Raw genomic sequence first — 27,011 nt, 5'->3', positions numbered from 1 at the left:
TGTTTTCATAAAATACAGATCTCATTTACATCCTCTGTATCAATCCTACTTAGCGTTTCCAGCCCAGTTTGATTCTCAAATATAAATTCATCCTTTTTTGCACCATAGCTTTAATATCAGCTCTCCCAAAATGTTATGCAATAATTTTGCTATCTCTTCCTTCAGCCCAGCTCATAATAAAAAATCATGTTTTTGCAATAGAAAAATTGGTAAACACATTGCTGATCATTCAAGCTTTGTCTCTTTCTATTTGTTCTCTCAATTAATTTTTGCTATTGCCTTCTCTAAGCATATCAGCCGAGAATATACTATGAAATATTACAAGCAGTATATCAATGTGTACTCTCAGTGTGGAGCCTTGCCAGCTGGAAGCCCGAATCTAGAATTCGACTGTATGCTGCACTATCCCCACAGCCCCCCGCCACCCCCTACACACAATTTTCTGTCCATTAATTCCCAATGTCCACTCCCACCAGATGTAGCTCCATGTTCAGAAAATTTACCTTGTTCTTCTATGACATTTCTATGCACACCTGTTAAATTATGTACAATATTAAATGAATGTGTTAAGCATTGGTACATTGATATCACAGCTGTTACTGGGCTATCAGTATACTTTTCCATTAACACTTTTCTCATTTTATACATCTTTTTTCAGTAGGGGGAGAGGGTTTCAAAATAAATGCTTAACTCTGTACAAAGGGAAAATTATTCAAAGGATACAGTGCTTATAAAATATTGAATGAACACTATTTGATTCCCAGATAGGAATGTGTCAGCTGTGGAAACAATTACATCTTCTAATTGAGAGAGTAGAATTTTTGTGGCAGTTCCCTGGAAAAATGGCGTTAAGGGCTTCTTTATGCCTATAATGACAAAGAGGCTGAAATTACCCCTTCACTTAAGGCCTGTTACCACTGTAAATCGGTGGCCACGCTGCGAAGTGGAATGGCCACTGATTTTTCGTGTAATGTTCGCTGCTCGCCCAATTGCCCTGCTGTGGTTTTCCGGTGGTGAGCTTAACTGCACCATTTTCACCCACTTCCACCACGCTGCTGGCCAACATTCCTCAGTGTGCCATCAGAGCGGGCACTGCCAAGGGGCCAGGCCGGAAGCCACATTCTGCTCGAAAATTCTTTGACCGCTCGACGATGCCAACGATAGTTTTTTTTGTCGGTGGCTAGTTCTTGCTGCAGGCCGCCAGCATTGCTTAAAGGTGTTTTGGTTTTTCCTGCATTTCTGTCGACGACTTTTTCACTGACTTTGACAACCAATGCGAGGATAGTACTACACGGCACGATTAATTGACAGTGCTGCAGGCTCCTCCACCTGCACAACAGGGAGCCGACATCGAGGAGGCTGGACTTGGGAAGGTGTTCGAAATAGGGGCAGTGGTGGCAGGCAAACGCCTCCTGCACATTGTGTGTGCCCCCGAGGCACACAGGAGAAAGTGGTGCCGGGTCCAACCGCTGCAGAGGCAGCGGGCAAGGGCAGCAGCAATCATGACAGCCCAGCATGGAGAGGCAAAAGAGCTGCCACAGGAAGGCCCTCAGCAAGGAGGAGAGTGAGGTATGCAGACCACTGCACTAGATACTGGGCCAGCAGGCCAGGAGGCAGCCTGCAGCAGAGGCAGGTGCTGGGCAGCAGCAGCCTGCAGAGGCGGAGGACCAAGCAGACCAGCAGAGAGAAGCCAATGAGGCATAACAGAGAGCAAGATGGCTGCACAGACGTGGGGGTCTTCCACCACCAGTTCTCCTACAGGGACCTCAATGATGATTAGTGCCTGCGCAGACTACAATTCCACAAGGATGTAGTCATGGAGCTCTGCATCTCCTGCAGACAGACTTGGAGCTGCAAACACAGGTGAGGACAGCCCTGAGCGTGGCCTCCAAGTTTACAATCGCCCTGAACTTTTATGCCGCTGGGTCGTTCCAAGCTGCCACTGCAGACATCTCCAACATCTCTCAGTTTTCAGCCCATACATCCATACGGGAGGTGATAGATGCTCTCTATAGGAGATGTGGCAATTACATCTCCTTCCCTATGAGCAGGTGCAAGCAGTTAGAGTGGCAGATTGAATTCCTGTGCATTGCGGGCTGCCCCAGAGTCCAGGGGGTCATTGATTGCAACCATGTCGGTCAGAGGGCATCCCAACACATTCCCAAGGTCTTCCAAAACCGCAAGGGATACCGCTCCTTCAATATTCAACTGGTTTGTGACCAAAATCACAAAATTATGGAAGTTGATGCCCGGTTTCCTGGCAACAGCCACGATTCATTCATAGTGCGGCAGACCGGTGTGCCAGGCCTCTTCACTGGGCCGAATCAAGATGGCGGCTGGCTCCTCGGTGACAAGGGCTATGCACTGAGCACTTGGCTCATGACTCCTCTTCGCAACCCAAGAACTACTGCACAGCATGCCTATAATGACAGTCTGTCGGCCACCAGTGCAATCATCGAGCACACAATTGGGATTCTGAAGCAGAGGTTCCATTGTCTGGATCGCTCAGCGGGTGTGCTGCAGTTCTCGCCTGAGCGTCTCTCCATATTTGTGGTGGTGTGCTACATGCTCCACAACCTGGACATCATGCGAGCGCAGCTATTGGAGGACGAGGCAGCAGTGCCACCTGTGGAGGAGGAGGAGAAGCAGGATCCAGAAGCGCATGAGGTGGAGGACGAGGAGGCACAGAAGGAGGAGCAGGATGCGGGTGCCCAGCCACGCAGGAGGCGGCATCGCCATCGTGATCCTGCAAGGGAAGCACAAAGCCATCTCATTACTGCGTGTTTAACATAACTGAATGCCCAGATGAGCCTGCATCTGGCCATGTCCATGAGCCAACCTATGAGCCCTCTCACACATTATTCCACATAATTAGATGAGAGACCAATTCATAAATTTCCAAACCAAAATAAAGATTTATTACACCCCAAACAATGGGTGCACAAGACATCAACATTATCATTTTTTTTTATCACCCTTGTGCAACTCCTTACAACCCTTATTGCAATGACCTATCCTTACAGAACGCCGCAGTGTCCCCTCTGTGGCTGTCTCATGGCTTTGGGAAGGCTGCTGTGTGTCTGTAGAGAAAGCTACAGATCTCCTACTCGGACGCCCATGACCAGCTCTGGCCCTGGAAGGGCCGGCTGTAGACTGGGCCCATTCCTCCTCTGCGCTTTCAATCGGAAGTGGCTGGGGCGATGCCATGAATGGCAGCAATTGTGGAGTGGCAGATCTCAGCTCAGGGCTGCTGTGAACCGGAGAGCCCACATCAGTCTCCTGGTCCGAGGAGCCAGCGCTACACCCACCACCTCCCCTCCTGGGACAGCACCCTAGCTCCCCCACCAATCTGCTGGAGCACAGTTCGGTGGGGTGGGGTTACACTGGAAGGTCCCCAGTAGACCGTAGTGGACCCAATCGCAATGGCAGCAGTCAGATCTTGCGTAGCCTCCAGCTGAGACTGCATGAGAGCAGCCACACTCTGGAAGTCACCAGAGATGACAGCAGTCAGACGCTCCCTGGCCTGTTGCCCAGAGTGCATGAGAGCATTCTGAGCTGCCAGGGCAGCGGCCATCCTGTCCAAACAAGCACTGAGATACTCGTTCCCTCATGCCTGTGCTGCAATGGCAGCTGTCACCTCGGCCAAGAGACATGTCATTGCTGCTGGATCCGCACGGTAACTCTGGGAGTCCACCATCATCTGCACACTGGCAATGACGGGCTCCATGGTATGCGCAAAGCTGTCCACAATGCAGGAGGTGGACTTCTCCATGCTCCTGACCACTTGCGACAGGCTCTTGGGCACCCCTTACATTGCCACCAAGAGCGCTGATTGCATGGCCTCCACCCTTTTTTCATAAGCTCCAACATTGATGGGCTCGTCTGAGTCCTCCTCAGCAGGACTCAGCTGCGCACTCGCCCCCCCAGAGAGATGGCACCCAAGGTTCCCTTTGCCCTTGACAATGCTGCAGCCCGCTAGGCCCCGGTGCATCACCCAGTGCAGACACCTCTCCTAAATCTATCATACCCAACCACGTACTCCCAGTATCTGATTTGGCGCGTGTGACTGTAGGAAGTAGTGAAGCGGTGGTGCTGGCAGAGGTCTCCCCTTCTCTGTCTCCCTCATCGGACATGCTGCCAAATCTTCCAAGGCCTCAAGTGTGTCCTCCTGACTCTGGCTACCAATCATGTCAAGGGTGTCCGTCTCACTTTAACTGACACTCGGGGTCTCATCTGCAATCATAAATGGGACAAGGGATGACGTGTGGCTAAGGTGGTACATTGCACCATGCAACAAGCAACTTGCACACACGCATAAGCAATTGGCAGGTAGCCGATTTCACTGTCAAGGAGAGATGGCATTGGACGAAGGCCTTCACTTACCCATGCTGGCCCCAGTGAGATCGGCGCGACCGGCAGCCACAGGGAATCCAACATGTGTGCTCACTAGTCACTGCACCCTCTCCTCCAGATCAGTCAGCTCGACATTTTCGGACTTGCCCCCACCAGTGGCTTGTTGCTGGACATGGTTTTGTGCCATCTTGGCTTGCAAAGCAAAGAAGAGTTGGTAAGTCGGAGTGTCATGAGGCCTCGGCAATTGGTGCAACTGTGGGTCCATAACATGCAGCTGTGGAATCTCACATGCAAGGGAGCATCCATTGTGAGTGTGCACACATACATGCCTCAGCAATCAAATGCTACTTAAGCTACTATATACGATTGGTGAGAATGAAATTATGGTGAAGGAGAGTCTTGCAGATGTAAGGTGAGGAGTTGGGGGAACGTGTACTCACTTTCATTAGTCGCTGGTGAATGGAGGTCCCTGAAATCTCCTCTGTAATCTCCTTCCAGGCATTTAGGAAGATGCTCCAAATTGGTTGCCCAGTATCAGGGTAGAGTCTCCACTTCCTTCCCTCCACAGCTTTCATCAGGCTTTCCAGTTCAGCGTCGTTGAAGCGGCTGGCCCTCCACAAAGGTTCCTGACAACTACATGTGCGGGAAGTGTACTCTGCTGCAGCTCCTGACAGACTGCATTGCGGCACTGGAGCTGCAGGTGGATTCACTCTGGAGCAAGCGCGATGCTGAGAATGCCGTGAATAGCACGTTTAGTGAGTTGGTCTTACCGCAGGTAAAGGTTACACAGACAGATAGGGAATGGATGACTAACAGGAAAAGCAGTAGAAGGAAGGTAGTGCAGAGGTCCCCTGTGGTCATCCCCCTCCAAAACAGATACACCGCTTTGGGTACTGTTGGGGGGGATGACTCATCAGGGCAGGGCAGCAGCAGCCAAGTCCATGGCACCATGGGTGGCTCTGCTGCACAGGAGGGCAGGAAAAAGAGTGTGAGAGCTGTAGTGGTAGGGGATTCTATTGTAATAGAAATAGATAAATGTTTCTGCGGCCAAAATCGAGACTCCAGGATGGTATGTTGCCTCCCTGGTGCAAGGGTCAAGGATGTCTCGGAGCGGTTTCAGGACATTTTGAAGGGGGAGGGTGAACAGACAGTTGCTGTGGTGCATATAGGTACCAACGAAACAGGTGAAAAATGGGATGAGGTCCTACAAGCTGAATTTAGGGAGCTAGGAGTTAAGGCTCGACTATGCTAACATCCCCAGTATTGAAACACTGACCACACTTGATCAGCTTCGCTGGGCAGGCCACATAGTTCGCATGCCAGATACGAAACTCCCTAAGCAAATGCTTTATGCGGAGCTCCTTCATGGTAAACGAGCCAAAGGAGGACAGCAGAAAAGTTTTGAGGACACCCTCAAAGCCTCCCTGGTGAAGTGCGACATCACCACTGACACCTGGGAGACCCTGGCCTAAGACCGCCCTAGATGGAGAAAGTACATCCGGGAGGGCGTCAAGCTCTTCGAGTCCCAACGCAAAGAGCATGAAGAGGCCAAGCACAGGCAGCGGAAGGAGCACGTGGCAAATCAACCCCACAGACCCCTTCCCCCGATGAATGTTTGTCCCACCTGTAACAGGTTCTGTGGCTCTCGTATCAGACTGTTCAGCCATCAAAGAACTCACTTTGGGAGTGGAAGCAAGTCTTCCTCGATTCCGGGGGACTGCCTATGAGAGGAGTTAAATTAAAAAGTAGGACTTCAAAGGTAGTAATCGCAGGATTGCTATCAGTGTCAGAGTAGGAATGGCAGGATAGCTCAGATGAATACGTGGCTTGAGGAGTGGTGCAGAAGGGAGGGTTTCAAATTCCTGGGACATTGGAACCGGTTCTGGGGGAGATGCGACCAGTACAAACCGGATGGTCTGTACCTGGGCAGGACCGGAACCAATGTCCTAGGGGTAGTGATGGCTAGTGCTGTTGGGGAGGGGTTAAACTAATATGACGGGGCGATGGGTGCGTATGCAGGGAGACAGAGGGAAGTAGAATGGGGGCAGAAGAAAAAGATAGAAAATAGAAAATTAAAAGTGGAGGGCAGAGAAACCCACTCAGAAAATCAAAAAGGGTCACATTGCAGCAAAATTCTAAAAGGGCAAAGTGTTTTAAAAAAACAAGCCTGAAGGCTCATTGCCTCAATGTGAAGAGTATTCGTAATAAGGTGGATGCATTAACTGCACAGGCAGCATTAATGAACATGATATAATTGGCATCACAGAGACATGGCTCCAGGGTGACCAAGGCTAGGAACTCAACATCCAGGGGTATTCAACATTCAGGAAGGATACACAGAAAGGAAAAGGAGATGGGGTAGCGTTGCTGGTTAAAGAGGAAACTAACGCAATAGTAAGGAAGGACATTAACTTGGATGATGTGGAATCTGTATAGGTGGAGCTGCGGAATACCAAAGGGCAGAAAACGTTAGTGGGAATTGTGCACAGACCACCAAACAGTAGTAGTGAGGTTGGGGAGAGCATCAAACAGGAAATTAGGAATGCATGCAATAAAGGTACAGCAGTTATCATGGCTGACTTTAATCTACATATAGATTGGACTAACCAAACTGGTAGCAATACGATGGAGGAGGATTTCCTGGAGTGTATTAGGGATAGTTTTCTGGACCAATATGTTGAGGAACCAACTAGACGGCTGGCCATCCTGAACTGGATAATGTGTACTGAGAAAGGACTAATTAGCAATCATGTTGTGCAAGGCCCCTTGGAGAAGAGTGACCATAATATGGTAGAATTCTTTATTAAGATAGAGAGTGACACAGTTCATTCAGAGACTAGGGTCCTGGAAAGGTAACTTCGATGGTATTAGACATGAATTGGTTAGAATAGACTGGCAAATGATACTTAAAGGGTTGACGGTGGATAAGCAATGGCAAACATTTAAAGATCACATGGATGAACTTCAACAATTGTACATCCCTGTCTAGAGTAAAAATAAAATGGGGAAGGTGGCTCAACCGTGGCTAACAAGGGAAATTAAGGATAGTGTTAAATCCAAGGAAGAGGCTTATAAATTGGTCAGAAAAAGCAGCAAACCTGAGGACTGGGAGAAATTTAGAATTCAGAAGAGAAGGACAAAGGATTCAATTAGGAGAGGAAAAATAGAGTATGAGAGGAAGCTTGCCGGGAACATAAAAACTGACTGCAAAAGCTTCTATAGATATGTGAAGAGAAAAAGATTAGTGAAGACAAATGTAGGTCCCTTGCAGTCAGATTCAGGTGAATTTATAATGGGGATCAAAGAAATGTCAGACCAGTTGAACAAATACTTTGGATCTGTCTTCACAAAGGAAGACACAAATAACCTTCTGGAAGTACTAGGTGACCGAGGGTCGAGTGAGAAGTAGGAACTGAAGGATATCCTTATTCGGTGGGAAATTGTGTTAGCGAAATTGATGGGATTGAAGACCGATAAATCCATGGGGCATGATAGACTGCATCCCAGAGTACTTAAGGAAGTGGCCCTAGATATAGAGGATGCATTGGTGATCATTTTCCAACAGTCTATCGACTCTGGATCAGTTCCTATGGACTGGAGGGTTGGTAATGTAACACCACTTTTTAAAAAAGAGAGAGAAAACCGATAATTATAGACCGGTTAGCCTGACATCAGTAATGGGGATAATGTTGGAATCAATTATTAAAGTTGAATTAACAGCGCATTTGAAAAGCAGTGATAGGATCGGTCCAAGTCAGCATGGATTTATGAAAGGGAAATCATGCTTGACAAATCTTCTGGAATTTTTTGAGGATGTAGCTAGTCGAGTGGATAAGGGAGAACCAGTGGATCTGGTATATTTGGAGTTTCAAAAGGTTTTTGACAAGGTCCCACAGAAGAGATTGGTGTGTAAAATCAAAGCACATGGTATTGGGAATAATGTACTGACATGGATAAAGAACTGGTTGGCAGACAGGAAACAGAGAGTTGGGATAAAGGGGTCCTTTTTAGAATGGCAGGCAATGACTAGTGGGGTGCCGCAGGGCTCAGTGCTGGGACCCCAGCTATTTACAATATACATTAATGATTTTGATGAAGAAAATGAGTGTAATATCTCCAAGTTTGCAAATGATACTAAACTGGGTGGCGGTGTGAGCTGTGAGGAGGATGCTAAGAGGCTGCAGGGTGATTGGACAGGTTAGGTGAATGGGCAAATGAATGGCAGATGCAGTATAATGTAGATAAATGTGAGGTTATCCTCTTTGGGGGCAATAACATGAAGGCAGAATATTATCTGAATGGCGGCAGATGAGGAAAAGGGGAGGTGCAACGAGACCTGGGTGTCATGGTACATCAGTCATTGAAAGTTGGCATGCAGGTACAGCAGGCGGTGAAGAAGGCAAATGGTATGTTGGCCTTCATAGCTAGGGGTTTTGAATATAGGAGCAAGGAGGTCTTACTTCAATTGTACAGGGCCTTGTTGTGGCCTCACCTGGAACATTGTGTTCAGTTTTGGTCTCCTAATCTGAGGAAGGACGTTCTTGCTCTCGAGGGAGTGCAGCGAAGGTTCGCTAGACTGATTCCCGGGATGGCTGGACTGACATATGAGGAGAGACTGGATCGACTGGGCCTTTATACATTGGAGTTTAGAAGGACGAGAGGGTATCTCATAGATACATATAAAATTCTGACGGGACTGGACAGGTTAGATGCAGGAAGAATGTTCCCGATGTTGGGGAAGTCCAGAACCAGGAAACACAGTCTAACGATAAGGGGTAAGCCATTTAGGACTGAGATGAGGAGAAACTTCTTCACTCAGAGAGTTGTTAACCTGTGGAATTCCCTACTGCAGAGAGTTGTCGATGTCAGTTCATTGGATTTATTCAAGAGGGAGTTAGATATGGCCTTTATGACTAAAGGCAGCAGAGCAGAGAAGATTGAGAGGAGATTTGATAGAGGTGTTCAAAATCATGAGGGATCTAGACAGAGTAGATAGAGAGAAACTGTTTCCAATGGCAGAAGGGTCGAGAACCAAATGATACACATTTAAGGTGATTGGCAGAAGATCCAAAGGTGACATGAGAAAAAATGTCTTTACGTATCGAATGGTTATCATCTGGAATGCACTGCCTTAAAGGGTGGTGGAGATAGATTCAATTGTGTTTTTCAAAGGGAATTAGTTAAGTACCTGAAAGATAAAGGGTAGGGGTGTGGAACTAGCTGAAGTGCACTTGCAGAATGCTAACACGGGCCTGATGGGCTGGTTGGCCTCCTACAATGCTGTAAAGATTCTATGATTCTATGATAACAAAGATACAGCACCGCATTCAAATTCCAAACTTTTTTTCAGTCTCACGTAACAAGAAATTGGTGCCTAAGGACTAATAGTTGGCTTTGTCAGAGTGGCAGATCTAACAGCCATCGCAATAAGCTGTGTTTGGGAGCTAATGACATGGACTGGTTGTAGTTCCAGTCTGTTTTGGGCGCAGAGTTACTGTAATCGAGGTAGGAAGGAATTTGGGATGGAACATTTTTCTTACAGGTTTTCGGCCCTTTCTGGCCAGGCTCTATAAATCCGATGATGGTAGTGGCTATCCTTTCTGCCTGCAACTATTCTCTCCCTTCGTGGCATCATATTTGGAGGCAGGAGTGGTGGGATAACAGGTTGTCCCTGGAAAACCCTGGCCCCACCCAGTGTATGGCCAGTTGTATGAAGCAGGCATACTTGCTGTGCAAGGGTGACACTTGTGCTGTAGTCAAATGTCAATTGATCCCAGAGAGATTGGATACCTTTGGGAGAGTGGAGAAGCTTGCAAAGGGAGTAGCATGCAATTCGACCTTTTCCCTTTCGACACAATCTAGACCAATGCCCAGCTCCTAGCCCCAGGCCCCGATAGAATGGCTGCACTAAAGTCCTAGTGCCCCCTCAGGACACATGTCCCAGTAGCACTGTTCATGGCACTGGTGCTTGCCCTTATTTTGTAAATAAGCATGCCTCCAGGATTTTGGATGGGGCCAGAGCCTGGCCTAGATGGACTGGCAGAAGTCCCATTCTAATGCATTTCCAGCAGTGGAGTGGGCTTCCAGCAATTCCTAGGTGAGGGACCCAGGCGGCTTGATAATGGTACTTTGAAGTGCCTCAGTTTATTCATCTGGGAGCTAGGATTGGAACTGCATCTGACAGCTCAACTTGACATTAAAGCTTAGTTATATGGCAGCAATGAATAACTGGTGGATATGAAGCTGTATAATTGACAAAATCAATCTCCAGAATACATTCACTATGATTCTGTGTGACTATTACATGGTAAGCATTATTTCAGAAAGTTTTGAATAACTTACTTTACTGGTCTTTACTTTATAGTCTAAAATATTTAAATTAAGCCCTGCACTGTGACAGGCCACATGTGGAAATCAGGGACTTGGCAGCCCATAGTGAGGAGCAAGAGACAGATCAACTGCAGGCATCAAGAATTGGATCAGCCCGCATGTGAAACTATGTATAGGAATCAGAGATTAGAATAGGTCAGATCAAAAAAATGCATTAAAGATTGTAACAGACTAGATTATATGCAAGACTGACATACTGAAATGGGCTATATACAGAAGTAATCTAATAGAATTAAATCTTGTTTGTTGTGAAAAAAATTAACTATGACTATAAGGCCTGAAATTGCTCCCTGTGTAAAGTCTCACTGGACGAGAGTGCAAATCGCAGAATTGGACATGTAGGTCAGCCCGCCTGATTTGCAGCGTTCCCGTTTCTCTCTACTAAAATCAATGACTGGGAAAATTAAGATCCATTACTTGAGTCTACTGACCTCTGGGTCCAGTTCTCCAATCTCCTTTCCAGTAGAATGAGACTCCATGCTGGGACTGGAATTTTCCAACTTCAGCACTGTTGCTAAACCAAATCCTGCACATTTACAACTTGTGCAGCTGGTGAATGTCTGTGGAATACAAAGGAAATAGCACATCCACTTAAATCCACATTAGCTCAAATTCCACAATCACTGAAAAGCAACTAATCTAAAAATATTCACAATAAATACAATACACATCCTAAGTGCTGTCAGAACCGAGCTCACCCCCTTCCTGTGCGAGACTTCAGCCCTCCCTCCATCAGTACTTCCAGATCCTGACTCTTGCCATGTACTGTCAGGCAATTAACCCTCATCGAGTACTACCAGGGCCAACCCCTCCTCCCTGTAGTCCTGCCAAGTGGAAGGACCTCTTCCATAAGATGTCAGCCCCTTCTTCCCTCAGTGCAGATTAGATGAGTAGGGAATCCTACTGCTGTTCTGAAAAATATTTGTCCCTCAACCATTACTTTCTAAAAATTGCGTGACTAGTCATTCATCTCATGGCTATGTCTAGGCAACTGCTGACATGGAATGCCTGCTACATGAGGACAGCCACTTCATTTCAAAATGTAATTAATTTAGTAAAGCCACTTTCAGACATTTCACTCAAAGATAAACTGACGGGAAAACCAATTACCATATTGCTTTCTAATTCCCTCTACACTACATAACATAAACTGATGACACCATCTCTTACAGCAGTTGACAATTGGCTTATATTTTTAATATGATACAGTGTCAGCTGTGGCTCAGTGGGTAGCATGCTTGCTTCTGAGTTACAAGGTTGTGGGTTCAAGTCCCGCTCTAGAGACTTGAGCATGTAAATCTATGCTACCACTCCACTGCAGTGCTGAGGGAGTGCTGTCTTTTGGATGTGACATTAAACTGAGGCCCCTCTCTCAGGTGGATGCAAAAGATCCCATGGAACTATTTTGAAGAAGAGCAGGGGAGTTATCCCCGTTGTCCTGGCCAATATTTATCCTTCAATCAACGTAACAAAAACAGATTATCTGGTCATTATCACATTGCTGTTTGTGGAAGTTTGCTGTGTGCAAATTGGCTGCCGCGTTTCCCACATTACAACAGTGACTACACTCCAAAAGTACTTCATTGGCTATAAAGCGCTTTGAGACGTCCGATGGCTATATAAATTCAAGTCTTCCTTTTTTTTAATAAATATCATGTAACACTCTCAGACTTTCCAAATTTGTTGCTCATGGGAAATGGAGGCAATTGGATATCCTTGACATTGACAGCACAGGCCCAGGCTATTTCTAGAGATGGAAAGTTCTCAGTGAAGAGTTTTACCAGCTTAGGTGAACCCTTGTGAAGCAATGTAGCCATCTTCTCTATAGAAGTGCGCAGGAGGGTGGCAGTGAGGGCAGGATTAGCGGGAGATTCTACTGGTGAAGAGCTTAAAAAAGATTGGAAAAAATTAGTGCAAGGAGGTCATAGGAGCGACATTTTGGGGCACAGCGATGGCATGGCAATGAAGGTCGAGCAGAAGAATAGGAGCCACGGAAATGAGAGAGTGTGACTGCTGAAAAAGGTGATAGTTCATGAAAATGTGGTAATATGTAATGAGTAACTCTATTTTCTGTTTGTTTTCTGAACCCTATTGGGGATGAATTCAACTTTCACTGGTTTCCAGCCTAAAATGAGTGCTACAACTGGAACGCTCAGCCGAAGACGTCGGCAAGAGGCCTGAGCCAAGTTCAGCATCAGGCCTCATTTGAATGAAACTGGCGAGCTGTGGATGCTAATCAGGTTAATTAATGATAGGAAATCCAGTTGACACCGGCATTGAGCGAACCGCAGATAGGTCCGAGTGTGGCGAGGGTTGAGCTGAGGGGCGGAGGTGAGCGCAGTATTTTTGTGAAGCTAGGAGGAACAGTCCTGCTTCTCCAGCGTCCACAGAAATGTAACTTTTAAAATGTTTTCTGGCCATTTCTTGAGCGACCTAAGGTCTGTTGGTTGGGGTGCTCAAGACCGGGTACAACTAAATGGAGCTTGCATAGCACAGGCTCCACACATATGTACACCAATTTCAGTTGGGGTCCTGTTTAAGGCAGTCACCCACTTCGAATATTGGGACCTGTGCACTTCCCGAGGAAACATAGAAACATAGGAAATAGGTGCGGGAGCAGGCCATATGGCCCTTCGAGCCTGCACCACCATTCAATATGACCATGGCTGATCATGCAACTTCAGTACCCCACTCCTGCCTTCTTTCCATACAGCCTGATCCCTTTAGCAGTAAGGGCCACATCTAACTCCCGTTTGAATATATCCAATGAACTGGACTCAACAACTTTCTGTGGTAAAGAATTCCACAGGTTCACAATTCTCTGAGTGAAAAAGTTTCTCCTCATCTCGGTCCTAGATGGCTTACCCCTTATCCTTAGACTGTGACCCCTGGTTCTGGACTTCCCCAACATCGGGAACATTTTTCCTGCACCTAACCTGTCCAATCTCATCAGAATTTTATATGCTTCTATGAGATCCCCTTTCATTCTTCTAAATTCCAGTGAATATAAGCCTAGTTGATCCAGTCTTTCTTCATATGTCAGTCCTGCCATCCCGGGAATCAGTCTGTTGAACCTTCGCTGCACTCCCTCAACAGCAAGAATGTCCTTCCTCAGATTAGGAGACCAAAACTGCACATAATACTCAAGGTGCGGTCTCAGCAAGGCACTGTACAACTGCAGTAATACCTCCCTGCTCCTATACTCAAATCTTCTCGCTATGAAGGACAACATGCCATTTGCCTTCTTCACCGCCTAGTTTCAATGACTGATGTACCATGACACCCAGGTCTCGTTGCACCTCTCCTTTTACTAATCTGTCACCATTCAGATAATATTCTGCCTTCCTGTTTTTGCCAACAAAGTGGATAACCTCACATTTATTCACATTATACTGCATCTGCCATGCATTTGCCCACACACCTAACCTGTCCAAGTCACCCTGCAGCCTCTTAGCATCCTCCTCACAGCTCACACTGCCACCTAGCTTAGTGTCATCTGCAAACTTGGAGATATTACATTCAATTCCTTTGTCTAAATCATTAATATATATTGTAAATAGCTGGGGTCCCAGCACTGAACATTGCGATACCCCACTAGTCACTGCCTGCCATTCTGAAAAGGACCTGTTTATTCCCACTCTTTGCTTCCTATCTGCCAACCAGTTCTCTATCTACATCAATACATTACCCCCAATACCATGTGCCTTAATTTTGCACACTAATCTCTTGTGTGGGACCGTGTCAGAAGCCTTTTGAAAGTCCAAATACATCACATCCACTGGTTCTCCCTTATCTCTCCACTCTCTCTCCTGCGACAGTTGGAGCTGGTGCTCTCCACTCTCTCTCCTGCGACAGTTGGAGCTGGTGCTCTCCACTCTCTCTCCTGCGACAGTGGGAACTGGTGCTCTCCACTCTCTCTCCTGCGACAGTGGGAACTGGTGCTCTCCACTCTCCCGTCCTGCGACAGTTGAAGCTGGTGCTCTCCACTCTCTCTCCTGCGACAGTTGGAACTGGTGCTCTCCACTCTCTCTCCTGCGACAGTGGGAACTGGTGCTCTCCACTCTCTCTCCTGCGACAGTTGGAACTGGTGCTCTCCACTCTCCCGTCCTGTGACAGTTGGAACTGATGCTCTCCACTCTCCCGTTGGTGTAGGAGGGAGGGCTTTAGTTTCCTGAACAATTGGGACCGCTTCTGGGGAAGGTGGGACCTGTATAAGTCGGACAGGTTACAGCTCAACAGAGACGGGACCAATGTTCTTGCGGGTGGTTTTGATAGTACGGTTGGGAGGGCTTTAAACTAGCTTGGCAAGGGGATGGGAACCGAGGAGAGGGTTCTGAGCTAGCTAGAGTGGGTGAGAGCTCAGATGAACAGAACTCCAAGAAAGAATGCAAAAGGCAGGAGGCAACAGAGCAGAGTTGCACTGGGGTAAGTGTAAACCACAAGGTGATAGGAAGGGACAATATGTATGAATATAAAGGGGCTGCAGGAGGGGTCAAAACTAAAAATCATGGTTTAAAAACTAGTATTAAAACACTTTACCTAAACACACGCAGCATTCAAAATAAAGTAAATGAGTTGACGGCACAAATCATTACAAATGGGCATGATTTGGTGGCCATTACAGAAACGTGGTTGCAGGGGGGCCAAGACTGGGAATTAACAAACAGGGGTATCTGACAATTCGGAAAGATAGACAAGAAGGGAAAGGAGGTGGGGTAACTCTGTTAATAAAGGATAATATCAGGGCAGTTGTGAGAGACGATATTGGCTCTAATGAACAAAATGTTGAATAATTGTGGGTGGAGATTAGAGATAGTAAGGGGAAAAAGTCACTGATGGGCGTAGTTTATAGGCCCCCAAATAATAACTTCACGGTGGGGCGGACAATAATCAAGGGAATAATGGAGGCATGTGAAAAAGCAGTAATCATGGGGGATTTTAACCTACATATCGATTGGTCAAATCAAATCGCACGGGGTAGCCTTGAGGAGGAAATCATAGAATGCATACGGGATTGTTTCTTAGAACAGTATGTTACAGAACCTACAAGGGAACAAGCTATCTTAGATCTGGTCCTGTGTAATGAGACAGGAATAATAAACGATCTCCGAGTAAAAGATCCTCTCGGAATAAGTGATCACAATATGGTTGAATTTGTAATGCAAATTGAGGGTGAGGAAGTAGTGTCTCAAACGAGCGTACTATGTTTAAACAAAGGGGACTTGAGTGGGATGAGGGCAGAGTTGGCTAAAGTAGACTGGGAACACAGACTAAACGGTGGCACAATTGAGGAACAGTGGAGGACTTTTAAGGAGCTCTTTCATAGAGCTCAACAAAAATATATTCCAGTGAAAAAGAAGGGCGGTAAGAGAAGGGATAACCAGCCGTGGATAACCAAGGAAATAAAGGAGACTATCAAATTAAAAACCAATGCGTATAAGGTGGCCAAGGTTAGTGGGAAACTAGAAGATTGGGAAAATTTTAACGACAGCAAAGAAGGACTAAGAAAGCAATAAAGAAGGGGAAGATAGATTACGAATGTAAACTTGCACAAAACATAAAAACAGATAGTAAAAGCTTTTACCGATATATAAAACGGAAAAGAGTGACTAAAGTAAATGTTGGTCCCTCAGAAGATGAGAAAGGGGATTTAATAATGGAAAATGTGGAAATGGCTGAGACCTTAAACAATTATTTTGCTTTGGTCTTCACAGTGGAAGACACAAAAACCATGCCAAAAACTGCCGGTCACCGGAATGTGGGAAGGGAGGACCTTGAGACAATCACTATCAATAGCGGGGTAGTGCTGGACAGGCTAATGGGACTCAAGGTAGACAAGTCCCCTGGTCCTGATGAAATGCATCACAGGGTATTAAAAGAGATGGCGGAAGTTATAGCAGATGCATTCGTTATAATCTACCAAAATTCTCTGGACTCTGGGGAGGTGCCATCGGATTGGAAAGCAACTAATGTAACGCCTCTGTTTAAAAAAGGGGGCAGACAAAAGGCCGGTTAGTTTAACATCTGTAGTGGGGAAAATGCTTGAAACTATCATTAAGGAAGAAATAGCGGGACATCTAGATAGGAATAGTGCAATCAAGCAGACGCAACATGGATTCATGAAGGAGAAATCATGTGTAACTAATTTACTGGAATTCTTTGAGGATATAACGAGCATGATGGATAGAAGTGTACCAATGGATGTGGTGTATTTAGATTTCCATAAGGCATTCGATAAGATGCCACACAAAAGGTTACCGCAGAAGATAAAGGTATGCGGAGTCAGAAGAAATGTATTAGCATGGATCGAGAATTGGCTGGCTAACAGAAAGCAGAGAGTCGAGATAAATGGGTCCTTTTCAGGTTGGAAATCGGTGGTTAGTGGTGTGCCACAGGGATCGGTGCTGGGACCACAACTGTTTACAATATACATAGATGACCTGGAAGAAGATACAGAGTGTAGTGTAACAAAATTTGCAGATGACACAAAGATTAGTGGGAAAGCGGGTTGTGTAGAGGACACAGAGAGGCTGCAAAGAGATTTAGATAGGTTAAGCGAATGGGCTAAGGTTTGGCAGATGGAATACAATGAAGGAAAATGTGAGGTCATCCACCTTGGGGAAAAAAACAGTAAAAGGGAATATTATTTGAATGAGGAGAAATTACAACATGCTGCGGTGCAGAGGGACCTGGGGATTCTTGTGCATGAATCCCAAAAAGTTAGTTTGCAGGTACAGCAGGTAATCAGGAAGGTGAATGGAATGTTGACCTTCATTGCGAGAGGGATGGAGTACAAAAGCAGGGAGGTCCTGCTGCAACTGTACAGGGTATTGGTGAGGCCGCACCTGGAGTACTGCGTGCAGTTTTGGTCACCTTACTTAAGGAAGGATATACTAGCTTTGGAAGGGGTACTGAGACGATTCGCTAGGCCGATTCCGGAGATGATGGGGTTACCTTATGATGATAGATTGAGTAGACTGGGTCTTTACTCGTTGGAGTTCAGAAGGATGAGGGGTGATCTTATAGAAACATTTAAAATAATGAAGGGGATAGACAGGATGGAGGCAGAGAGGTTGTTTCCACTGGTCGGGGAGACTAGAACTAGGGGGCACAGCCTCAAAATACGGGGGAGCCAATTTAAAACCGAGTTGAGAAGGAATTTCCTCTCCCAGAGGGTTGTGAATCTGTGGAATTCTCTGCCCAAGGAAGCAGTTGAGGCTAGCTCATTGAATGTATTCAAATCACAGATAGATATATTTTAACCAATAAGGGAATTAAGGGTTATGGGGTGCGGGCGGGTAAGTGGAGCTGAGTCCACGGCCAGATCAGCCGTGATCTTGTTTGGTGGCGGAGCAGGCTCGAGGGGCTAGATGGCCTACTCCTGTTCCTAATTCTTATGTTCTTATGTTCTTATTAATGTTGGGGAAGTCCAGAACCAGGGGTCACAGTCTCAGGATAAGGGGTAAGCCATTTAGGACCGAGATGAGGAGAAACTTCTTCACCCAGAGTGGTGAACCTGTGGAATTCTCTACCACAGAAAGTTGTTGAGGCCAATTCACTAAATATATTCAAAAAGGAGTTAGGTGTAGTCCTTACTACTAGGGGGATCAAGGGGTATGGCGAGAAAGCAGGAATGGGGTACTGAAGTTGCATGTTCAGCCATGAACTCATTGAATGGTGGTGCAGGCTCGAAGGACCGAATGGCCTACTCCTGCACCTATTTTCTATGTTTCTATGGCCCTAAGTTTCCACATGATTTGCTCCTGATTTTTAGGACCAACTGGTATAGAACGGAATATCTTAGAAATCGGATTTCTCGTCATTTAGTTTGCTCCAGTTCTAGTCAGTTGGAACAGTTTCACTTTGGAACAGAATTTTCTTTTAAAAAGGGGGCGTGTCCGGCCACTTACGCCTGATTTCAAAGTTTCATGAGTGAAAACTTACTCCAAACTAACTTAGAATGGAGTAAGTGAAGATTTTTGTACGCTTGCGTGCCCACTGTAGCGCGCATGTGCAGAGGTCCCGGCACTGTTTTCAGCGCAGGGACCTGGCTCCGCCCCTCTACAGCTCCTGCTGCGCCACGCTGAGGGCCAGAGGACCTGCAGGGAGGTGGAGAATACAGAGGGGTTTTTTAGGCGCACTTTGTGGCGCAAAAAACGGGCGTCCAGGTCGGGACTGCGCCGTTCTAGGCGCGGCTCGAAACTTGGGCCCTATGTTTCTATATCCACTCAAAAAATTCAAGAAGATTTGTCAAGCATGATTTCCCTTTCATAAATCCATGCTGTCTTGGACCGATCTTGTCAGTGCTTTCCAAATGCGCTGCTATTACTTCTTTAATAATTGATTCCAGCATTTTCCCCACTACCGATGTCAGGCTAACAGGTCTATAATTCGCTGTTTTCTCTCTTCCCTCCTTTTTTATAAAGTGGTGTTAGATTCGCTACCCTCCAATCCATCGGAACTGATCCAGGGTCCATGAAATGTTGGAAAATGACCACCAACGCATCTACTATTTCTCGGGCCACATCCTTAAGTACTCTGGGATGCAGACTATCAGGCCCTGGGGATATATCGGCCTTCAATCCCATCAATTTCCCTAACACCATTTCCTGACTAATAAGGATTTCCCTCAGTTCCCTCAGTTCCTGCTTCTCGCTAGACCCTCGATCCCCTAGTATTTTCGGGAGGTTATTCGTGACTTCTTTACTGAAGACAGAACCAAAGTATTTGTTCAATTGGTCTGCCATTTCCTTGTTCCCCATTAGGAATTCACCTGATTCTGACTGCAAGGAACCTACATTAGTCTTCACTAATCTTTTATCTCTTCACATATCTTTCGAAGCTTTTGCAGTCAGTTTTTATGTTCACTGCAAGCTTACTCTCATACTTTATTTTCCCGCTCCTAATTAAACCCTTAGTCCTCCTCTGCTGAATTCTAAATTTCTCCCAGTCCTCAGGTTTGCTACTTTATTGGCCAATTTATATGTCTCTTCCTTGGATTTAATACTATTCCTAATTTCCCTTGTTAGCCACGGTTGAGCCACCTTCCCCGTTTTATTTTTATGTCAGATAGGGATGTACAATTGTTGTAGTTCATCCATGTGATCTTTAAATGTCTGCCATTACCTATCTACCGTCAACCCTTTAAGTATCATTCACCAGTCTATCCTAGCCAATTCACGTCTTATACTATCAACGTTACCTTTCTTTAAGTTGAGGACCCTTGTCTCTGAATTAACTGTGTCACTCTCCATCTTAATGAAAAATTGCATCATATTGTTGTCACTCTTCCCCAAGGGACCTCGCACAACAAGGCTGCTAATTAATCGTCTCTCATTACACAAGACCCAGTCTAGGGTGACCTGTTCTCGAGTTGGTTCCTCGACATATTGGTCTAGAAAACCATCCCTTATACACTCCAGGAAATCCTCCTCCACAATATTGCTACCAGTTTGGTTAGCCCAATCTACATATAGATTGAAGTCGTCCATGATAGCTGCTATACCTTTATTGCACGCATCCCTAGTTTCCTGTTTGATACCATTCTCAACCTCACTACTACTGTTTGGTCACCTGTACATAACTCACACTAACGTTTTCTGCCCTTTGGTGTTAAGCAGCCCTACCGATATAGATTCCACATCATCCAAGCTAATGTCCTTCCTTACTATTGCGTTAATCTCCTCTTTAACCAGTAATGCTACCCCACCTCCTTTTCCTTTCTGTCTATCCTTCCTGAAGATTGAATACCCCTGGATGTTGCGTTCCCATCCTTGGTTACCCTGGAGCCATGTCTCCGTAATCCCAATTACATCATATCTGTTAATAGCTCCCTGCGCAATTAATTCATCCACCTTATTACGAATGCTCCTCACATTGAGGAACCTGAAACTTTACCCCATCACTAACTTCATGCCCAAAGAATGGGTGAGATGAAGTTGAATTTCTCCCCCTGTATGTTTATTATGTTATGGGTATGACTTAATTCTCTAGTTAGGTTTGGTCAATATATGATTTTTCTGAAGGTCCAATGGAGAAGCTGAATTTCCTGAAGGTCTAAACGAGGGATCAGGATGCTCCCCAGCATTTAACTTTCTTGGAAAAATTCACATTGTAACTTAAGCCATCTATATATCAAGTGATTGTGATTCTAATCTAAAATTGTAATCAAGTGGAGCACTTATTTGTAAAACGTGGATTTTACTTCATAAGAATTGAGTGGAACATTCTATACATAAATTTAAAGGACAGATGATATGTCAGCACATGATTGTTTATATGCCAACAAAAACACCTGTGGGAATTAAGAATAAAGGGCTGGGACAAATTATGTCTGGGAATCGTGGAATCAGATCGTGATTATACCACAATAATAGGGTGGGGAAACAATAGGTCCAACTCTTTTACAGTAATGTGGAAGTAGAATGAGATGTGGATAATCATGCCATATAGATAAGGTGGACTGGTGATAGGGATGAGTTGCAGCTACAGACTCATATGAGTCATCGAATGTTTACATGGCTCAGTTGCTGCTTCAGATGTCTGAATGACCAAACTTTTACAATGCTGTTTACAGGAAATTAGAAGCCAAGGATAACTTAAACTGTTTATCACAAGTGGATATTTATCCTATATAAGTCTGTCTACATAGTAAGAAGGTTTATGTCTGTTTGTGTACACGAACATACAAACGATGATGGACAGGATGATACCCTCTGGTCCATCTAGCCTGTCCCACACAATTGCAATGCCATGTGCGTCACAGTATACGCATTCTCCATTCCTCTCAAAATCATGTGGTCTCCTGGGAGGAGGAGAAAACAAATAAAAACCCAGGCCAATTAGGGCAAATAAAATCTGGAACCTGTTACGCAATCAAAACTAGTCCTGGAGAGCACACAGGCCCTGATTAATATTATACATGGCCCAGAAATTCCTCTGGAGGTCTTGCCGCGGGCAATTGCCTCCTCGCCGGAGATTTTTTACGAAAGTACCTGGTGGTCTAGGAGGCGCTCTGGATTCCGATGGGGAGACTTTCTCTTCCCGCGCTGCGAAACGCGCTTCCATCCAGAGAGTTCTGACGCAGAAGGTGCAGTCACATGTGACTGCTCAGCCAATCGCGTAGGTAGTTCATAGGTTCCCATTAATAGCACTTAAACTCGCGTAACTACGAGTTCTCAGTGCTATTAATGGGAAAAAAAACAAACGCACACTAATAAAAAATAAAAAACAGACCTCACATAATTAAAATTAATTGAAATTAAAGTTAATAAATGCCTTAGAAAAAACAATATATTTCCGATTTTTTAAAAGTTTTGTAATTTGGGTTAAAAATAAACTTACTTTAGTGGGCAGAGTTTTTAACAATACAATGTGTTTATTTAATTTAATTTTATTGTGTTTAAGTGTGTTTTTAAACACTTGTGCCTGTAAAAGTAGGCTATGCACCAGCTTTTTCAGGCGCAAGATTTTTGAGGACATTTGCTGGGCAAGATATGCGTAAATCTCGCAACCTTGCCCGTACAAATGTCCTCGCTCCTGATATGTCCAGCTTGACAGATTGGAAAAGCCGGTTTTCAGTGCATGCACATTGTGCGCTGAAAACTGTCTTTTTCGGTGCCTTCCCGGGTCCATAGAAACTTTGCACGGGCTCGGGACGTCGGAATTTTTGGGCCATTATTTTGTACAAGGTGATCTCCTCCCCAGCCAGAAAGAGATTCACATCTTGCTTGAAAGAATTTCGCGACAAGAAGTTCATAGCGCAAGCCAGTAGCCTGCTCTTTACAGGTCCACTATTCTCTGGGAAAAGAACCACCTCCTAACATCTAACCGAGTTCTGAATTTATATTACTTGTGATTATGATCTCTGGTCCTCAATAACCCATTTAAACATCAGCGTCTCCCTGACAACAGAGGTAGCACGAGCCTGGAGGAGCTGGAGGGAGATTTAAACATCAGCGTCTCCCTGACAACAGAGGTAGCTCAAGCCTCGAGCTATTACAGTCCTATCAAGAGGACAAAATGAGAAATAAAAAGTAATAAAGTTATGACACCACAAGGATGGAGGACAGTGATTGGTTCTTCCAGATTAATTGAATCACTGGACAAGGAATGAATCTTAAAGACAGCTAATAACTGATTTAATTTGCTTCAATTGCTGATTTTCTAATTTTAGCTTAATTTATAATTATGGTTATATAATTTAATTTTTAAGTTTTTTCAGATCAAAAAGTATTTAATTTACTTTCTGACTAGTGTACACGAATGAAACTATTAAATGGTTCAGTATAGTTTTTAAAGTAATTTCCAGTGACTTTAAATCAAGTTACTCACAGGTGGAGGACTGGACATCCTTATTAAAAATGCTTATTTTTGCTGCTACATCCATTTTCAGCTGTATTAATAACCACTCTTAAGTACATCATGGAATACTTTTTAATGGAAAGAAAAAAAGAAACAATTACATTCTATCATGCTGCCCAATTATGCTGGTTTAAGTTTGTGATTATGCAAATTAATTGTAGTAGAAAGTTAAACTGTAACCGAACCAGCACAATTTCAAGTGCAATTTCCTGATTGCGCCCAAAGCAGAAACTCTACCCCATGTTCTCAGGATTATTAGTGACATAACCACCTTATTACAATACCCTAATATTCAAAATGGTGTAGAAATGGGCTGATAGAAGTTGATAAAGTAGGGGTTGAAGTATTGTACAGTTCAACTGAAATGGAAGTGATGGCAGCATCTTAGACTCTGTCCTGAACAAAATGGCTGCAATTAGCAATAGTAAGCACTGTGTCTCCATTGTTTATTGTGAGAAATGGGAATGTGTTTCATAATGCAGAAAGATTTAAGCCGACCTACAAATAAAAGCAGTCCCAATTCACAAAAATATAAGCCCCCATATGTAAAAAATGTGAGGCCCTGCATGTACAGAAAAACTACCCTCACACACAAACAAGTCCAAGACATCCCTTTAACAAAAACTCCCCACAATAAACAAACCAATGCATGGCGGGGATCTTCCCTATGCATAAAATGCAAGTCTCCATAAACAAAAACTCCAAGCCCCAAACTCCTCCTCTACAAAGACTGTCTGACTACCTGCCTTTTTTGATATTCACTTCCCACCCTGCTCTTGTGTGCTCCACTTCCATCAGCTGTGTTCTTCTTCCACCTATTTGGCACTTTTCCCTCTGATCCCACCCACTGTCAGCCACTCACACTCACTCTCTATTGTGATCATCACCTCTGCTGCTCACTTTTCCTCAACTGTCTTTTCCTGCATTGTTGTCACCACCTCTGTCTCCATTGCCTTCACCTGCTTGTCCATTGCTGCCACCTCCTCCATGTCCATCACCACCACCTCCATATCCATCTCTGACCCTGTCTAAGTCTATCGCAGTCACCAGCTCTGTGTCCATCATTCTTGCCTCCGTGTTCATTATTGTTGGTATCGTGCCCATCACTGCCACGTTCATGCTCTCCCCTACCACCCAGAACACTTGAAAGCTTCAGGCTTAGGTCTTTAATCTTCTGGAGAGTTTGGAAAAACTATTCCCTAATTGCTGCAGATTGGATTCGGGTCTATTTAAGGGAAATCAGTTCTAATGTTCCAGGTCTGGGGAGTAGAAGTCAGCATTGTGCAAAGTGCAGCAGGAGCTTTGCAGATTTGATAAAAGGAACTGGATTAAGTCCATACTGGACATTTTAAATGTAGAAGACACTGCCCTGAGATTCTCCCAGCTTTTCCCAAGCCCCCTAAGACACAGTGGAGACCCAAATGAAATCTGGGTCTCTGCCATATTTTGGAAGGTTATGCCAGTCTCCTGTCAGTGGGAGAACCCCCACCCACTATGAAAATTCAGGGCCATTCTGTTGCAGTGAAATTTTCGAGCAGGATTAAAACTTAGTCCAAAAATGACGTACTATTCTGGTGTTGTATATGTTTGTGGAGTTCAGAATACAGCCAGCTAGTTTATTGGATCAAATTCCAGTAATTGGCTAAATTGGAATTTTTAGTTCACCAGCAGTACAGCTATTTCACAACATGTAGAGTGGTAATAACACCATGGATCTATATCAGCTTCCAAACTAGTGCCTCTGATATGTCTTCCTTTTTCCTCAACAGAGGATTCCTCTCCACCGTGGTTAACATGGCCCTTGACTGTGTCCGTTCTATTTCCCATACTTCTGCTCTCAACCGTTCCCCTCTCTCTCAGAACCACGAGAGGGTTCCCCTTGTCCTCACCTCTCACCCCACCAGCCTCCACGTTCAACAAATCATTCTCCGCCATTTCCGCCACCTCCAGCATGATCCCACCACCAATCACATCTTCCCCTTCCCCTCCCCTCTCAGCATTCCTAAGGGACTGCTCCCTCCATGACACCCTGGTCCATTCCGCAGTCACCCCTCTCGATTTTATCTATTTTTTTTCTCTCTCTGTTTCCTATGGCAGCTGGTAATAATTCCTTCATTCACACCCTATCTAGACTCATCTTTTTCTAACTTCTGCCATTACCATCTCAAGTTGGCCCATCATCCCTGTTGTCTCTCAAATCTCTCCTGTCTTCCACCCTATCACAGACCTTCCCTTTTGTTCTTTTCTTCCCTCCCCCATTCAGTGCTCCTTAACAATCTGTTAATTTTGAAATTTCACCAGTTCTGATGAAGCATCATCGACCTGAAACATTAACTTTGTTTCTCTCCACAGATGCTGCCTGACCCGTTGAGACTTCCGGTATTTTCTGTTTTTATTTCAGATTCCAGCATCCGCAGTTTTTGCTTTTGTATGGATCTACATTTTCCTACCTGGGTGATAAAATTAGCAATGCAAATTACCAGCTCTATCCTTACCTTCAAAAGGCCCTCTGGCCTAGTTTTCTCTGAAACAACCAATATTTTGAACGATAAGGGAGTCAAGGGTTATGGGGAGTGAGCAGGGAAATGGAGTTGAGGCCAGGATCAGATCAGCCATGATCTTATTGAATGGCGGAGCAGGCTCAAGGGGCCAATGGCCTACTCCTGCTCTTATTTGTTATGTTCTTATGTTCTCTCTGACCATGCATTCACCCCTTCCACCATTATCTTTATCCCAATACTCCCTCCTGCTTGGCATCCACTGTATTTTACACCCCACCCTGTGATGCTCTCTGAATGCGAGGAATACTGCAGAGGATATTTTACAACTCCACGCTGCCAGTGGGGAAACATAGAAACATAGAAAATAGGTGCAGGAATAGGCCATTCGACCTTTCGAGCCTGCACCACCATTCAATATGATCATGGCTGATCATTCAACTTCAGTACCCCACCCCTGCCTTCTCTCCATAACCCCTGATCCCTTTAGCTGTAAGAGCCACATCTAACTCCCTTTTGAATATATCCAACAAACTGGACTCAACAACTTTCTGTGGTAGAGAATTCCATAGGTTCACAATTCTCTGGGTGAAAAAGTTTCTCCTCATCTCGGTCCTATATGGCTTACCCCTTATCTTTAGGCTGTGACCCCTGGTTCTGGACTTCCCCAACATCGGGAACATTTTTCCTGCATCTAACCTGTCCAATCCCATCAGAATTCTATATGCTTCTATGAGATCCCCTTTCATTCTTCTAAATTCCAGTGAATATAAGCCTAGTTGATCCAGTCTTTCTTCATATGTCAGTCCCGCCATCCCAGGAATCAGTCTGTTGAACCTTCGCTGCACTCCCTCAATAGCAAGAATATCCTTCCTCAGATTAGGAGACCAAAACTGCACACAATACTCAAGGTGTGGTCTCACCAAGGCCCTGTACAACTGCAGTAAGACCTCCCTGCTCCTATACTCAAATCCTCTCGCTATGAAGGCCAACATGCCATTTGCTTTCTTAACTGCCTGCTGTACCTGCATGCCTACTTTCAATGACTGATGTACCATGACACCCAGGTCTCATTGCACCTCCCCTTTTACTCACTGGCAGCAGATATCTAGCCATGATTTTATAATTATTTAAATGAATAATCAGAATAGTCAGAAAATCACACCCAGCAATATGTGCTCCAAGTTAGAAAGAATTCCTGTAGAAATGCAACTAGTTGTTAGTTTTGCACTTACTTACATTGCCCACATTCCTGGTTCATATGAAGCAGCTGTATAATTTTGATGTTTCCCAGATTAGTGGATTCCACAATTAAAAGTAATGAACATGCAATCGCGGGGCCCACAATTCGCGCCCGAGCCTGATTCCCCGATACCCACTTCTGCCATCCGAAGTTAGTGCCTCAGA

At 45.1% G+C, this 27,011-nt stretch overlaps 1 long non-coding RNA gene across 1 annotated transcript; it reads right to left on the bottom strand.

Annotated features, from left to right (window-relative positions):
- Positions 1–5: 5 nt before the first annotated feature.
- On the bottom strand, positions 6–27,011 carry LOC139274738 (uncharacterized). Its single transcript, XR_011595580.1, has 3 exons — positions 26,844–27,011; positions 11,175–11,303; positions 6–2,746 (listed from the first exon to the last, which is right to left on the bottom strand). It is a non-coding gene; the product is annotated as an uncharacterized lncRNA (long non-coding RNA).

Source organism: Pristiophorus japonicus, chromosome 10 (genome assembly GCF_044704955.1).
Source record: "Pristiophorus japonicus isolate sPriJap1 chromosome 10, sPriJap1.hap1, whole genome shotgun sequence".
NCBI classification, from domain to species: domain Eukaryota; kingdom Metazoa; phylum Chordata; class Chondrichthyes; family Pristiophoridae; genus Pristiophorus; species Pristiophorus japonicus.
Note: the sequence above shows the minus strand (reverse complement) of the source record. Positions and strands in the feature narration are given on the sequence as shown.